General features: G+C 45.6%; 1 pseudogene; it reads right to left on the minus strand.

The window, feature by feature from the left end:
• Positions 1–416: 416 nt before the first annotated feature.
• Positions 417–656, minus strand: LOC138446098 (cytochrome b-c1 complex subunit 7 pseudogene; annotated as a pseudogene).
• Positions 657–14501: the final 13845 nt, after the last annotated feature.

Consider the following 14501-nt stretch of genomic DNA (forward strand, 5'->3'; position numbering starts at 1 on the left):
TAGGGCTGTGCTCACCCCATTGAGGGGTTCCTGGCCGCTATTAGCATCAGTGTGCACTTCCAAGAAGCCTTTCTCTGCCATCCAGACCACTCTCAGGATTACAGAAGTCTGCATTGTCATATGCTCATCAGGTGCTATTCTGTCCCCACTCAGAGTCCCTAAAAAAAAAAAAAAAGGAAAGCGCAGGGGCTGGGGTCCCTCTCCTGGAGCACAACCTGTGTATTGTTCAGCCAAGCTCAGATAGTGCCAAGACAGGTGGGCCCCTTGGGCCACCCCTTTTTTTCCAGCAATAATTAAAATATTTATTTAAAGTAATACATTTACAGCCCAAATAGTCCTACATTGTACATTTCAGGTTTAACCAACTTCATAAAAATACTTGAGAACAGCTGTATCCACAGATTTAGACTACTAAATTATTTCTTTGCCCATTCTTCTCTCCCTTTTCTTTCCTGAATAATCTCTTTCAGATATAGTTCAAGGTAGAATGTATCCTCCTCATATTCTGCCCACCGCTCTTTAGGCAGGATCTGCTGCCTCATGCCCAGGTCCAGTGCTCTCTTGATGAGAAACACTCTGTAGTTACAAAGGTTCTCAGAAAGCCTTCTTACGGCTTCTTTTACATCGTCATCCTCATATATTGTATCATCTCACATTAAGCCCAGTTTATTGAATCTGTGCTGCACCAGGGGTTGGAATGAATTCCAGCATCCACATGGCATGATTAAAGAACATGTTCTACAGGCGAAAGGGGAAATTTGCAGAGGCCAGTGCAGAACCAGAGAAGAGAAGGAATCTTCTCTAGTCCAGTGCAGAACCAGAGAAGAGGAATCTCCCTGCATTCTCTTTTCAGCCACAGAGAATTGTGCTCAGGGCTCAGACTCTGCTGACTGGCAGTTTGGTCTATGTTCCATGGCCAGACCCTCCCCCATGGGCCTCCCTTTGTCTAGGGTAATTGTAGGACAGCCCTTTTGACATGGAGACTATCTAGGCAGCTTGGACCAGTGGTCTGGATCAAGGGCAGTGGAACAAGGCAGAGTAGGCAGGATGCAAAGAATGTTTCCTGGCCTGAGAAGCCACAGCAGCTCCAGGCCAGCCCCTCCCCTTCCTCTAGACCAGCCCCTCCCCTTCCTCCAGACTCGGGGAGCCTAGGAAGAGGAGGGAGACTCTTCATCTGGTCACGCTGCACAAAAACCACCCACAGGAAGTCTTGAACACTTGGGCCTGGACCCCAGGCTGTCTTCCCAAGCCAGGCTGACAGTGCTTACAAGCAAGCTCAGGGCTCCTGGAAACACGATTCACAAAGCAGAGCTGGCTTTTAACAGAATCATGAGTTTCATTTGGGGATCAAATAGAATCTCCCTCCCTGGGAAGTGGATTGAATCAGAAAGGCTCTATTTTGACTCAGTGACAGAGAGGCAAGTCTGGATGAGACCAGATGACTAAAGGATGGCTCACAGAAGGGTTCTTATTTAATCCTATTCTTCCTACAAAGCAGAGGGTCCGTGCAGTCACTGGGCATTGATGCCACTGACAACGTTCCAGAAGGAGGGATGAATAATGCCAGCTAATGAGTCAGGCTGGCTGCAGGCACTGTAGTGAGCACCCACAAATCCTGGGGCGAGTTGAGGTAAACTGTTGTATCCACTTCAGAATAAAATGACTAAACAGTAAGATCCAAGCCTTGTTCTGAAAGGAACAATTTGTTTCAAAATAAACTTTCCCCAGGAAAGTAAAGAAACAATCAGTCACGTTTCCAGCAACACTTTCCACATAAAAACCTGTGTTCTCAGTGGAGGCTGGAGACACAGAATGGGCTGGTTGGGGAGGTGGTGGCATCTCCTGCCTGGGAAGCCAGGACTGTTAGGCTGAATTCTCATTGGCCTGAGATGATTTAAGTGTTGTTCTGCCTAAAAGTAAGTAACGGAACCACCAAAGGGCAAGCCTGTGGGGCAAATGATGGTGTCTTTAGCTGAGTTTCTTGTTTGAGAAACCATTTGTTAAGCACCAATATCCTCCTGTTTAATCCGAGTAATAACTCCATGAGGTAGACATTAATATGATTGTCACCATTTTACAGGTTAAAAAATTGTGGCAATGTCCTGCAAAAGGTGAATGGATCACCTATCACGAAGCCAGATGACTTAACAGTAAAAAGAAATGAGCTATCAAGCCACAAAAAGACATGGAAATTAAATGCGTTTTGCTAAGTGAAAGCCAATCTGAACAGACTACATACATGCTGCATGATTCCAACTATAGGACATTCTGGAAAAGGCAAAACTCTGGAGATCATAACAAGTCAGGGGTTACGGAGGAGTGAAGGATGAATAGGTAGAGCTAATATATTCTGTCTGACATTATACTGGTGAATATTCATCATTATGCATTTGTCAAAACCGATAGAATGTACAACACAAAGAATAAATTCCAATGTGAACTATGGATTTTGGTTGATTGAAAAAACAAAACAAGTGAGGGAAGGGATAAATTGGAAATTCGGGGTTAACAGGTATGCACTACTGTACATAAACAATAAGGACCTATTTGCAGCACAGGGAACTATTAATATCTTGTAATAACCTATAATGTGAAAGAATCTGAAAGAGAATATATAAATATAGCTAAGTCACTTCGCTGTATACCTAAAACATTGTAAATCAACTGCAATAAAAAACAAAAACATATTGTACAATACTGGAAAATAGAAAATATTTTATAATAATTATAAATGGAATATAACATTTAAAAGTGGGTTACAATCACTGTATTGTATGCCTGAAACTTATAAATATTATATGCCGGCTACCCTTTGATAAAAAATAAATTAAAAACAAAACAAAACTGTGGTAGGTACGTGCCCACCATTCGTGTTCCCTGCGCCCCGTCTCCACCATCCTTCATGCTGTGCCCAGCATGCAGTGCTCAGTAAGTGTTTGTCAGATGAACAACTGAATAAGTGCCTGCTAACAGACCCAACTGTATTCAGTTAGCAGGTGGACATTTCTCTTATCCCTGGGAATGAATTATGATTAGTTCAAATCAGTTGTGGCAACTTGGTTTCCTTGTGCAGTGATTGGCCTAGGAGTGGGTGTACGGCCCAGTCTGGTCAATAAGACAGAGCAGAACTGATGTTTAATGGGATATGTCAGAATGGCGGTACTAGTTATTAAACTAGTGAAATACTTCTGTACCAGGTAGTAAATACGGTTTCCCTGAGGAAAATTTCTCCTTGAGTAAAAAAGCAAAGGCTCATATCTTTTTTGCTCATATGCTTTCTTCCTGCTGTATCACTGTTGTTAGCACCATGGCAGCCATCTTGTAACCGTGAGGCAACAAGATGATGGTAAGACAAACAGAACCTGAGTCCTTAATGATGCTGGTAAGCCACACTGCATCAAACCTGGAGCTGTCCTCCCTCTAGACGTGTTATTATGTGAAACAAATATCTTTCATAGAAGGTTTAAGTTGTTCTGTTATTGTTCTAAACAACACAGACTCAGGCTCAGTGGGTTAAATAATAATCATGTTGATACTGAGTGCTAACTATGTGTCAAGTGCTATGCTAAGCTACTTGTGCCCATCATCTCCTTTGCTCTTCTCAGTAACTTTTGAGAGGTACTATTGTTATCCTCACTTTTCAGATAATGAAACTAAGGCTTGGGAGATTTAAAAACTTCCTGAAGCTCATGAAACCAGCAAACTAGAACTTGCACCCAGCTCTGGGCTGTACGAGAATACAAATTGTCTTTGTATTCATTTTGACTGCACACAAAGATCTTGTGGGAAGATTGTTGGGGGCAGGAAGGATTCACCTTGGGAGGGCCACTGGCCTTCAGATGGGTCCCTGGCATGTGGCGGCTCCATGGCCTGGTCCCATATCCCAAGTCTGGCCCCTAATGTTCAGGTTAAGAAATTCAATTTTTAGTTACCCCAGGCTGAGTGGGTGCCAGGTACCCGCCACACAAAAAACACGAGTAAGTGGGTGAAAAGCAGAGCTATCGAGCAGATCAGGTGCAGGTGAGCACTGGCTGGCACCTTCTCTTCCTTGAGGCTTGAAGATGCAAGCACATGGAAAATTAGATTACAACCAGGAAGCTGCCTGCTAGACATGGGCTCCGAGATGATAGGGAGCTAGTGATCCTCACTGCAGATGTTCCCAGGCTCTGCAGCCCCTGTAGACAGATGGGGAACTCGCTGTGTGGGCCAAGGCACCCACCTGCAGACACTTACATCACTGGGCTTGCTCGGATTTTGCACATTTTTCACTTGGATGTGTGAATGCCTTCAGGCAGCTCGCTCCTAGCTTCCCAGCCGAAACCAAGTCATTCTCCTTCAAGGTGATTCTGCCTAGTTTGTAGGCAGCCATTACAATCTTGCTTCATCATTAAACTTCCCGGAGGCAATCTTGTTTCTGACTCCTTGTTAGTCCAATACTCCACCTTAGGTCTATGTTTTGGTCCTACATGGAGTTTCACTCAAAAAAAGCACCCTCTGACTGTGATAGTAATGAAAGAAATTCTGATCTTACTTGGGTGGCTCAGGAACACTCAAGAGAATAATCCATAGCAATCCTGGGTTGGGATGATCCCCTGGAGGAGGGCATGGCAACCCACTCCAGTATTCTTGCCTGGAAAATCCCCATGGACAGAGGAGCCTGGCAAGCTACAGTCCATGGGGTTGCAGAAGAGTCGGACATGATTTAGTGACTAAACAACAATAACAAATGTGTCTCTGAGCTCTTCTGTTCCCTGGCTCTCATGGTCCCACACTTCCTCCAGAGTCTCCAGCATCTGAAACAAGACTCAAGCACAGGTGGCTTTTTCCTACTTTTTCTGCTTCTCACTTTGCAGCTCTTTGTTCTATAAGTTGACTCAGCCACTCTGCTAAGACCTGTGCTCTCTCCTTCCAGCTTGTCCTCTCTCTCCTGGTTCTGCATCACAAAAGCTATCCCGTTAGGGGATGGGCAGGAACAGGTATTAATAGGTTTGCATCCATTGAAATCTCCCCCAGCAGACACCAACCTGAACCCTGACAACAAGATGGTGCCCATGGCAGGGTTCTGGCCTCCACAGAGCTTCCAAGTTCTTGAAAGATACAGGTCGAGGCAACCTAGCTCAACTTGAGGGAGCTCTGACGGACAGGTGGGTGTGTGGACAGAGATAGAGGTTGGGTGCATTCTGAGGAACATGCGGACCTATCGCATGGATACTCATTGGCTGTGTTGCTGTACCACCATTGGGAACCAAGGCTGAGAATGTGGAGTCAGTGGAGAGAAAACCTCAAAGACGAAAAGGGGCTATGTCTCGCCTTAAGAGAAGTTAAGTGCTTTAGTAGAAGGAAAGCAGCCTTGCCCTGGTCAGAGAGAGAGATGCAAGATTATGCATCCTCCTTCCTGTCACACCAACAAAGGAAAGGGCTCAGGGCAGCAGAGAGGCCACCACCTCTGGCCACGGGGAGAAACTGGAGAAGTTAGTTACCTGTGCCTCTGTGTCTGCCGGGGTGGAATAGAGGAATGGAGAGATGTGGGCGCAGCCTAGAGGAAGGGTAGGTGCAAGCTCCCAGGGGCTGGCCTGTGAAGTGATGTCCCAGGATTTGTTCTGCTTCATCCATTCTCACCTCCCAGCCTCCCAAGGTTTTCTCTATTACAAATAATGTGGCTATAAACATCCTTGGACATTAGCCTAGGGTGCTTTAGCTTCTATAGGGTAGATTCACAGGAATGAAATTGCTGAGTCAAAGCTTTTTTTTTTTAATGGTAATGGATGTTGTCAGATTGCTTTCCAAAATGCCTGTAACCATTCGCCATTCCACAAACAACGCAAGAGAGTTCCTTTTGCTCTGCATGGTTCAGTCACCCAGTCGTGTCTGACTCTTGCCACCCCATGAACTGTAGCCTGCCAGCCTCCTCTGTCCATGGGGTTCTCCAGGGAAGAATACTGGAGTAGGTTGTCATTTCCTTCTCCAGTGGATCTTCCTGACCCAGGAATTGAACCCGGGTCTCCTGCATTTCAGGGAGATTCTTTACTGACTGAGCTATGAGGGAAGCCCAGTTTCTCTGCATCACTGCCATCAAAGGTGTTCCAGCTATTTTCATTTTTTCCAGTGTGGTGGATATAAAATTACTTTAATCTGCATATCCCTGGTGAGTTTTGGGCATCTTTTCAGATGTTTGTTGCTATTAAGATCTGCTTTCTCTGAGTTGTTATTTTTTTCCTTTCTTTTCTTTCCTTTATTTCTTTTCTCTTATTTTTTGGTACTTTCTTTTCAATTGTATATTACTTGTATATTATAAATATGCTTGTATATTATACATTAAATATTTATTACAAATGTAATCTTTATTATACATTTGTATATGCTACATATGTATATTTGCATAAGTACAAATAAATATTAATATTATAAATATTTTACTCTGAACATCTATGCCCTTCAGCTTGAGAAAATTATTTTCTGTTATTTGATGACTTTCCACTCTTATTTTCCATGTTCACTGTTTCTGGAACTCATGAATCAGCTTGAAGTCCTGCGGGCAGGCAGATGGGATGGGAAGATGCGGGTGAAGTGGCAAGAGCAGAGACAAGGTGGAACCACAAGCACGAGTTAAGCCCCACAGGGAGACAGAGTGACACCAGTGCCTGTTTTTGTCCCCTTGACCCTTTGCTGTGATGTGGGTGTCTGCCAAACATACACCTGGCCCCCAGGAGCTAGAGAGGCTCAAAGTGGAGCAGGAGCTGCTGATCAGATGAAAGTGAAAGTGAAGTCACTCAGTCGTGTCGACTCTGTGACCCCGTGGACTGTAGCCCACCAGGCTCTTCCATCCATGGGACTCTCCAGGCCAGAATACTGCAGTGGGTTGCCATTTCCTTCTCCAGGCGATCTTCCCGACCCATGGATCGAACCCAGGTCTCCCACATTGCAGGCAGATGCTTTAACTTCTGAGCCACCAGGGAAGCCCACTCATCAGATGAGTGCACACATAATTTGAGCTACAAATTGGTGGCCACTTCACTTCCACCCTTCAAATCACTCCAATCTCTCTTGTGGCCAACCCCAACCAAAATATACAGGGAAGGGAATTCTGGGAAATGTAGTTCAGCCAAGCCAAGCAGGTTAGTCACAAAGCCACCACAGCTTTCTTTGAAATCTTACTTAACATTCATATAGCACACATATAGCTATATGCCAGTTACTGTGCTAAACATTGAGTGTATATTAACTCATTTAATTGTTATAATGCTCCTTACAAGTAGCTATTGTTATAAATATTCCCATTTTGCAGAGGGAGAAACTGAAAATAGGAAGGCTAAGTAAGCTGCCTAAGGCAGACACCAGGTAAGTGGGAGAGCTGGGCTATAAACCCAGGAAGTCCGACTCCAGGGTTTGCACACTATGCCACAGTGCAAAGGCAGCATTGTGCCCTGGCCAAGTAGATATTTAAAAGTGAAAAGTGGTGAGCTGTAGAGCTTTATGTGGGGAGTTATTTGATTGGTTGTGCTTTTTTTTGGACTCTCCCACAAATTTGTTGAATTCTGTGTGTATGTACACTAAGGAATGTATGTTCCAGTAAATAGAGGGTCAAAATGAAATAGACTGCTCAAAGAATCTGCATTTTGTCCTCTCTTGATTCCTGTGCCCTCACCTCTCGAGTGCAGGCAATGCCAGCAGAAGGATGAGGTGGGCTCTCCGGAGGCAACTTCAAGGCCACTCCTGTCTCTCTGCAGGCTCCAGGCTCCCAGGACTGAGATCCCTGGGCCGGGGTAGCCCCAGAGATGCCTCTGCTTCCTGAGCCTCTCTCTGGGAGGCAGGAACGTGAGCTAACAGAGCCCGCTTTGCCATGGGTGCTATTCCCCTGGCACGGAGGAGAAAGCATGGGGTGCCTCTATGTTTAGGCACAGCCTGGTCTTCAACAAGGAATCTGAATCCCACACAAAATGGCAAGCTACCTCCCCATGCCTTTTGCCTGGTGGCTCAGCAGTAAAAAGTCCTGAAATACAGGAGAGGAGGGTTTGATCACTGGGTTGGAAGATCCCCTGGAGGAGGAAATGGCAACCCACTCCAGTATTCTTGCCTGGGAAATCTTAAGGACAGAAGAGCATGGCGGGCTACAGTCTATGGGGTCGCAGGAATCGAACACAACTTAGCGACTAAACCACCACCACCACCACCAAGTAGGTCATTAGAAGGGATGGGGGTAGCAACCTTGGTTTCCAACATTTTATAACCCTGGTCTCCTGCTCTGAAGCTCCTCACCCATGTGTACAGAACCCTGGTTCCCCCAAGGGCGAAGGCTGAGTGTGGGGTCACTTGGCCCCCTCAGCTCCGCTCAGGAGCCAGGGACCAGACCTCTCCCAGGGATCAAAACCTTCACTCCCGGGGCCTACCTGCAGCTGCTGTGGGCAGTGCAGGAGGTCACAGAGAAGCCTCCAGCCTGGCTTCCCCATGCTTATATCCAAGCCTAAATTCAGGGGTAAATGCTGGAATGGATATTGGAACTGGTTGGCTGGACCCTTGTCTGCTCAGCAGCTACACCCCACCTCCCCCGACCCCCTACAGTGGGTGTGAGAAGGCAGGTTAGCGCGTGACGCATTGATCCTCAAACGAGTGCACAGCAGAATCCCCTGGAGGGTTTAGGCTACCAGCCCCGCCCTCAGAGCATCCGAGGCCTGCGACTGCGCATTTCTTACAAGTTCTCAGTCGCTGCAGCTACCTCTGCCAGGAGGACCCCGCTTGGAGAACCACCTCTGCAGAACACCACATTGTCCTCTGAGGCAAGATGCCCTTCCAATACGCACTGCTAAACCGCTGCTGCCAACCCAGCCAGGGCTTAGCGGGGGTGGGACGGGGGAGCAGCCTGGAGGCCGGCCTTTCCTGCCCGCTGGCTCCCAGCACGGAGTTGCACAGCATCAGCTAAAGCCGCCAGGGAGGCCCAGGCCCTCAGTTGAGCCAGTCACCTACACAAAGCGTCCTCTGTGGTGCAGACTTGCTGACAAGCACCACCCTGTGTTTTGGGGATGAACCAAATCATGACATTACACCCGTGGATTCCTGGCTCTGAAAACTGACTCGAAAAGTCCCCCTGCTCTGCCAGCCGGCGGACCCGCGGCCTGCCTCTGCAGGCCGGAAATGGAGTCTGGCCGGCCGGAAGTCTAAGAGTTACTTCCGGTGCCCCTGACACTGCCACCCCAATACAGCTGAGGTGAGAATACTGTACTTCACAATCCCCTCGGCCTCTCCCACTTTAGCCTTAAAGGGCCTCTGACAGGACCCAGTACTGAGAACCAGAGTCAGGGGCCGGGCTGGCAGCTGGGAGCCGCTCAGACCTGTCAAAGATGTCAGCTTTGCAGACAATTATGGAGGCGCAGTGCAGCCCCACTTGACTCGTGTCCCTCTCAGAGCTTCCGTGGACGCCTAATTGTTTCTCTCTCTTTGGCTTTCAGAATTCCGAGTCTCCTGACCTCTCTTCATTTTCCCATCACAATGAACTTCAGGTGAAGGGCGAGGTATTCGTGCCTGCAAAGATCTACTAATGACCTTCTTGGTGTTTTAAACGCAGACTGTCTGGTCCACGTGTCTTAACCTGGGCCCTGAACCCAAATATGGACAACGAGGTGAGTAGGTCAGCAGGTACTGATGTGTTATTCATCTATCACGTGCCCCAAAGTGGAACTGGAGGGTTCGGAAAGATGGTTCCTGTTTCCACAGGCAAGACTTGCCTGACTGGAAACATTTCAACTGCTCTTTGTCTTCGACTCCAGAGAAAAAACAGAATATTCCTCACTGGGGTTCTTTCTGTTGAGTGTTTTTGCATGGTGACCAATCAGCAGACATTTGCAGTTGGTAGAATAAATCACAGAGTTGTGCTGGCTATCAGAAGTCATTTCACTAACTTTCAAGGGAATATAAGAAGTTCAGAAAACTGCATGTGTATGAGTAAATTCTAAACTCAAGCACAAAGAGGAGCAGTACTTTTATTAATATAAAATTCATTTCTCTTTGCTACTGCTAATAAATATTAAATAAATATTTGTTTAAAATTGATTTGAAGGGGATGCAAAATTATAACTTGTCACAGATCTCACTATGACTCTGTGTAGATGTTACTGAATTAAATCCTATGGCCCCTGCTCGGGCCCTAGGCTGACCAAGGCTCTCTGCCTTAGGTTTAGGTAGGCTAATAACCAAGATTGAGGCAGTACAAGCTTTATTCTGTGGCCAAAGAAAGGAGAAGCAGGAACTAAGTTTACAGCTCAACTTCTTGCCCATCTGAAAAAAGACAAAGGGAGGAGGAATGAGGCTAGTGATGGGGAGGCAGGTGCATTAGTCTACTGGGAAAGGGACCAGGCTTCTTCCCAGGCAGTGGATATCATCCTCTTTTTATCCCTTTTGGTCCTTACTGTTAGTCCTGGTCACTAATAGGTGTGCCATTTATTTACTAATGAAGTAAAATGAATGAAGCATATAATGAGACTCAGCATCTGTTGAAGGTTAGATTCCTGCCATCTTAGTCCCGGCTAGTTCCATTTGGTTTCTTTCTTTCTTTTCTTTTTTTTTTTTTTCTCTGCCACACCATGTAGCACGCAGGATCTTAGTTCACCAACCAGGTATTGGGGAACCCTGTGCGTCCCCTGTTTTGGAAGCACAGAGTCTTAACCACTGGACTGCTAAGAAAGTCTCCATCTCATTATTGTTTTGTTGTAGCTTCCTTTCTAATATCTGGACCCTTTAACTTAAGATTTATGTTAATTCCTGCTAAAGGTGGGGTTGCAGGTTTTGAGCAAAGATCTAGAGCAGCTCTGGTAGCATAAAGTCTATGAAATGTAAGCTTGTCCAGTTTTCTGGGTGAGTATTCATAGCTTTTGTTGCGTAACTAAAAGCACCACGAACAACATCACCAGCTGGAGAAGGACAGGAACCAATGGCTTAGATAAAGCTCACAAGCCACTCCAACTTCTCTCCCCTCCCCTCCTTCCCTCTGCCCAGATGTCTCCAATCCTGGCTTTCCCCTGTGGACCTGATGAGGCACTAGTCTGGAGTCACACATTTCATGAATCACCACCCAACTGTAGGTTAATGTGAGCTGAAGGGCTTTTATAAACCGAATGAAATAATATGTATAGAAATACTTTACAAAATTATCCAAAAGTAAGGAGTTGAGGAAAAGGTAGGGAGTTGCCAGTATTGTGTTAGTGCAGTGACCAGTTCCCCATCTCCTGACCACCTATCCATGGGTATTTACTTAGTGCTGTAAGTGCTGAAGAGTACTGATGACCATAGCTAAGGTGTGCTGGTAGCTTCCTGTTCCACTTATTCCCCACACAAACCCTATGGGTCAGTTCAGTTCAGTTCAGTTCAGTCGCTCAGTCGTGTCCAACTGTTTGCGACCCCATGAATCGCAGCATGCCAGGCCTCCCTGTCCATCACCAACTCCTGGAGTTCACTCAGATTCACGTCCATCAAGTCAGTGATGCCATCCAGCCATCTCATCCTCAGTCATCCCCTTCTCCTCCTGCCCCCAATCCCTCCCAGCATCAGAGTCTTTACCAATGAGTCAACTCTTCGCATGAGGTGGCCAAAGTACCGGAGTTTCAGCTTTAGCATCATTCCTTCCAAAGAAGTCCCAGGGCTGATCTCCTTCAGAATGGACTGGTTGGATCTCCTTGGAGTCCAAGGGACTTTCAAGAGTCTTCTCCAACACCACAGTTCAAAAGCATCAATTCTTCGGTGCTCAGCTAGATAGCATATTCAAAAGCAGAGACATTACTTTGCTGACTAAAGTCCGTCTAGTCAAGGCTATGGGTCAAGCAATGTTATTATCACCACTTTACAGATGAAGAAACCAAGGCCTAAGACAGTTTTGGTAACCTGCCCAAGTTATTGGAGGATATTTGAACTGAAGGCATTCTTGCTTTGGCCCTTAGCTAATAACCTCCCCTGAGCAGCTGCTGTTTACTGGGAGCTGTGCTAACCATGCTATGAGTATTAACCTCCGGGGTCTTTACAATAAACATATGAAATGAGTGCTATTAGTATTCCCATTTTACAGAAGCCCAAACTGAGCTAAAGATTGCTTTTCTCTGGCCACAAGGTCCAAAACTAAAAATATTGGAGCTGAGATTACCCCAATCTTACTCCAGAGTTCACACTCTTAACCCTAACCCTGAAATTCTAGGCTTTAAAAAGCTGCTTAAACTAGCCTCCCAATAACTACGGGGTGGGGACCGGGTGGGGAAGTGCATTCTTTAAAGGCTATTTCTGTTTTTGGAGGATTTGAGCTATTAAAATTCAAAATCTCATGAGTAAAGAATAATTTCATCAATCTTCTCCCACCTCCAAGATCCCACTTTGGTTTCAAGAGATACTCTCTGTACACCTACTGTGTAGAAGCGCTGGGTACAGGGTGTAGGGGCTGCAAAGTTGAAGAAGAGTGGTCCTCACTGGCTGGGGGTACTTGTCTAGGCTGACAGATGTGACCATGGAAACACCACAGAAAGTAGATTGATGAGATGGCCTGACAAGGTACTAGGGAATCTGGGGAGCATTCTGGGGCTTTTGCTGACCCTTGGGTTCCCTGGTTGGGGGCCGGGGTGGGGGGGGGGGCTCAGTTGTGACAGGTGTCAGGGTTTTAAGAGGTGCCTACAAGCAGGGGAGACACACAGGGCTGAGATGCTACTCAGCCCACTAGCTCCTCTGCTGGTTTCAAACTGTAGGAAAAAGGAGGATTTGGTCTCGTCATCCATCTGGTCACATGCCCCAGCTGCTCTTTATTTCCTCTGCCCAATTTCTCTGTCAATGCCCAACAGAGACACATTTTAGGGTTGTGGGGTTCTGTGTGGTCACATAGGAACAGACCCATCTCTCAACACTTCCGGCCTTGTGTTGGGGACATGGAGCCCTTGAGGCCCCCGCCTGCCTGTTTCCTAACTGATGATTAACTGTAGCTGACAACCTTGCATTATATAAGAGGATTATGAAACTCTGAAACAGGGAGGTAGGTGATCCCTGTGTATAAATAGACAAAAACCTCATGACTATGCTGCTTTAAGACTCAGAGACATCTAGTGGCAGAAAATTGTATCTGCAGCCCTAGCAAATCTCCAAATAAGTGACTTGAAAAAGTCCTAATTTGTACCCAAACTAGGAAACTTTAGGTTAAATTACTTTGAAAGAGAAGAAATGTACTGGTTTTCCACTTGTTAGGAGTACAGTATTGTCTTTTTTTTTAAAAAAAAATTGAAATATAGTTGATTTGCAACATTTCAGGTGTACATCAAAGTGATTCAAACTATATTCAGATACTTTTCCATTATGGGTTATTACAAAATAATGAGTAGAGTTTTCTGTGATATACAATTGATCCTTATTATTTATTTTATGTATAGTAGTGTTGGCATGCTAAGTCACTTCAGTTGTGTCTGACTCTGCAACAGTATGGACTGTAGCCCTCCAGGCTCCGCATTCTATGGGATTCTCCAGGCAAGAATACTGGACTGGGTTGCCATACCCTCCTCCAGGGGATCTTCCTGACCTAGGGATCAAACTCGCCTCTCTTATGTCTCCTGCGTTGGCAGACAGGTTCTTTACCACAAGCACCACCTGGGCAGCCCCACATGTATTCCTTAATCCCAAATTCCTAATTTATCCCTCCCCACCCTTTCCCTTTTGATAACTATAAGTTTGTTTTCTGTGTCTGTGAATCTGTTTCTGTTTTGTAAACAAGTTCATTTGTATCATTTTTTTTAGGTTCAACATGTGATATCGCACTTATATTCACACCCTTTCCAGCATTTATTATTTGTAGACTTTTTGATGATGGCCATCTTGACTGGTGTGAGGTGATACTCACTGCAGTTTTGATTTGAATTTCTCTGTTAATTAGTAGTATTGAGCATCTTTATTATGGAATTGTCTTTAACAAAAAGTACCATAAGTCTGGGGCTTCCCAGGTGAAGCTAGTGGTAAAGAATCCACCTGCCAATGTAGGAGACACAAGAGACATGGGTTCTATCCCTGGGTCAGGAAGATTCCCTGGAGAAGCAAATGGCAAACCACTGCAGTACTCTTGCCTGGATAATTCCATGGACAGAGGAGCCTGGAGGTCTATATCCATGGGGTCACAAAGAGTCAGGCATGACTGAACGCCTGAGCACATACACCATGAGTCTACTTTAAGCCTGTTCTTCCCAAAGTTTTAAATGCACACAATTGAACAGTGTGAGAAAGAGAAAAATCAGAATATAACAAATAACTCTATTAACCATCTCTGCAAACTCACCTGTCATGATGCTGAACTTTTTTTGATGTGATTAGGTTTTGCACTAACTTCATAATTATCACTATCAAATTGGCCTTATAGGTGAACATACACAGATTGAGTAACTACTATATGAAATATTGAGGAGAATATATGATGAGAAAGCTTCTCCATGGTCAGACTAGAAAATATGTTTCCTTGATTGAGGAGAAAAAGAGAGAACTGCAGGGGGAAACATTTAGGG

Source organism: Ovis canadensis, chromosome 9 (assembly GCF_042477335.2).
Source record: "Ovis canadensis isolate MfBH-ARS-UI-01 breed Bighorn chromosome 9, ARS-UI_OviCan_v2, whole genome shotgun sequence".
NCBI classification, from domain to species: domain Eukaryota; kingdom Metazoa; phylum Chordata; class Mammalia; order Artiodactyla; family Bovidae; genus Ovis; species Ovis canadensis.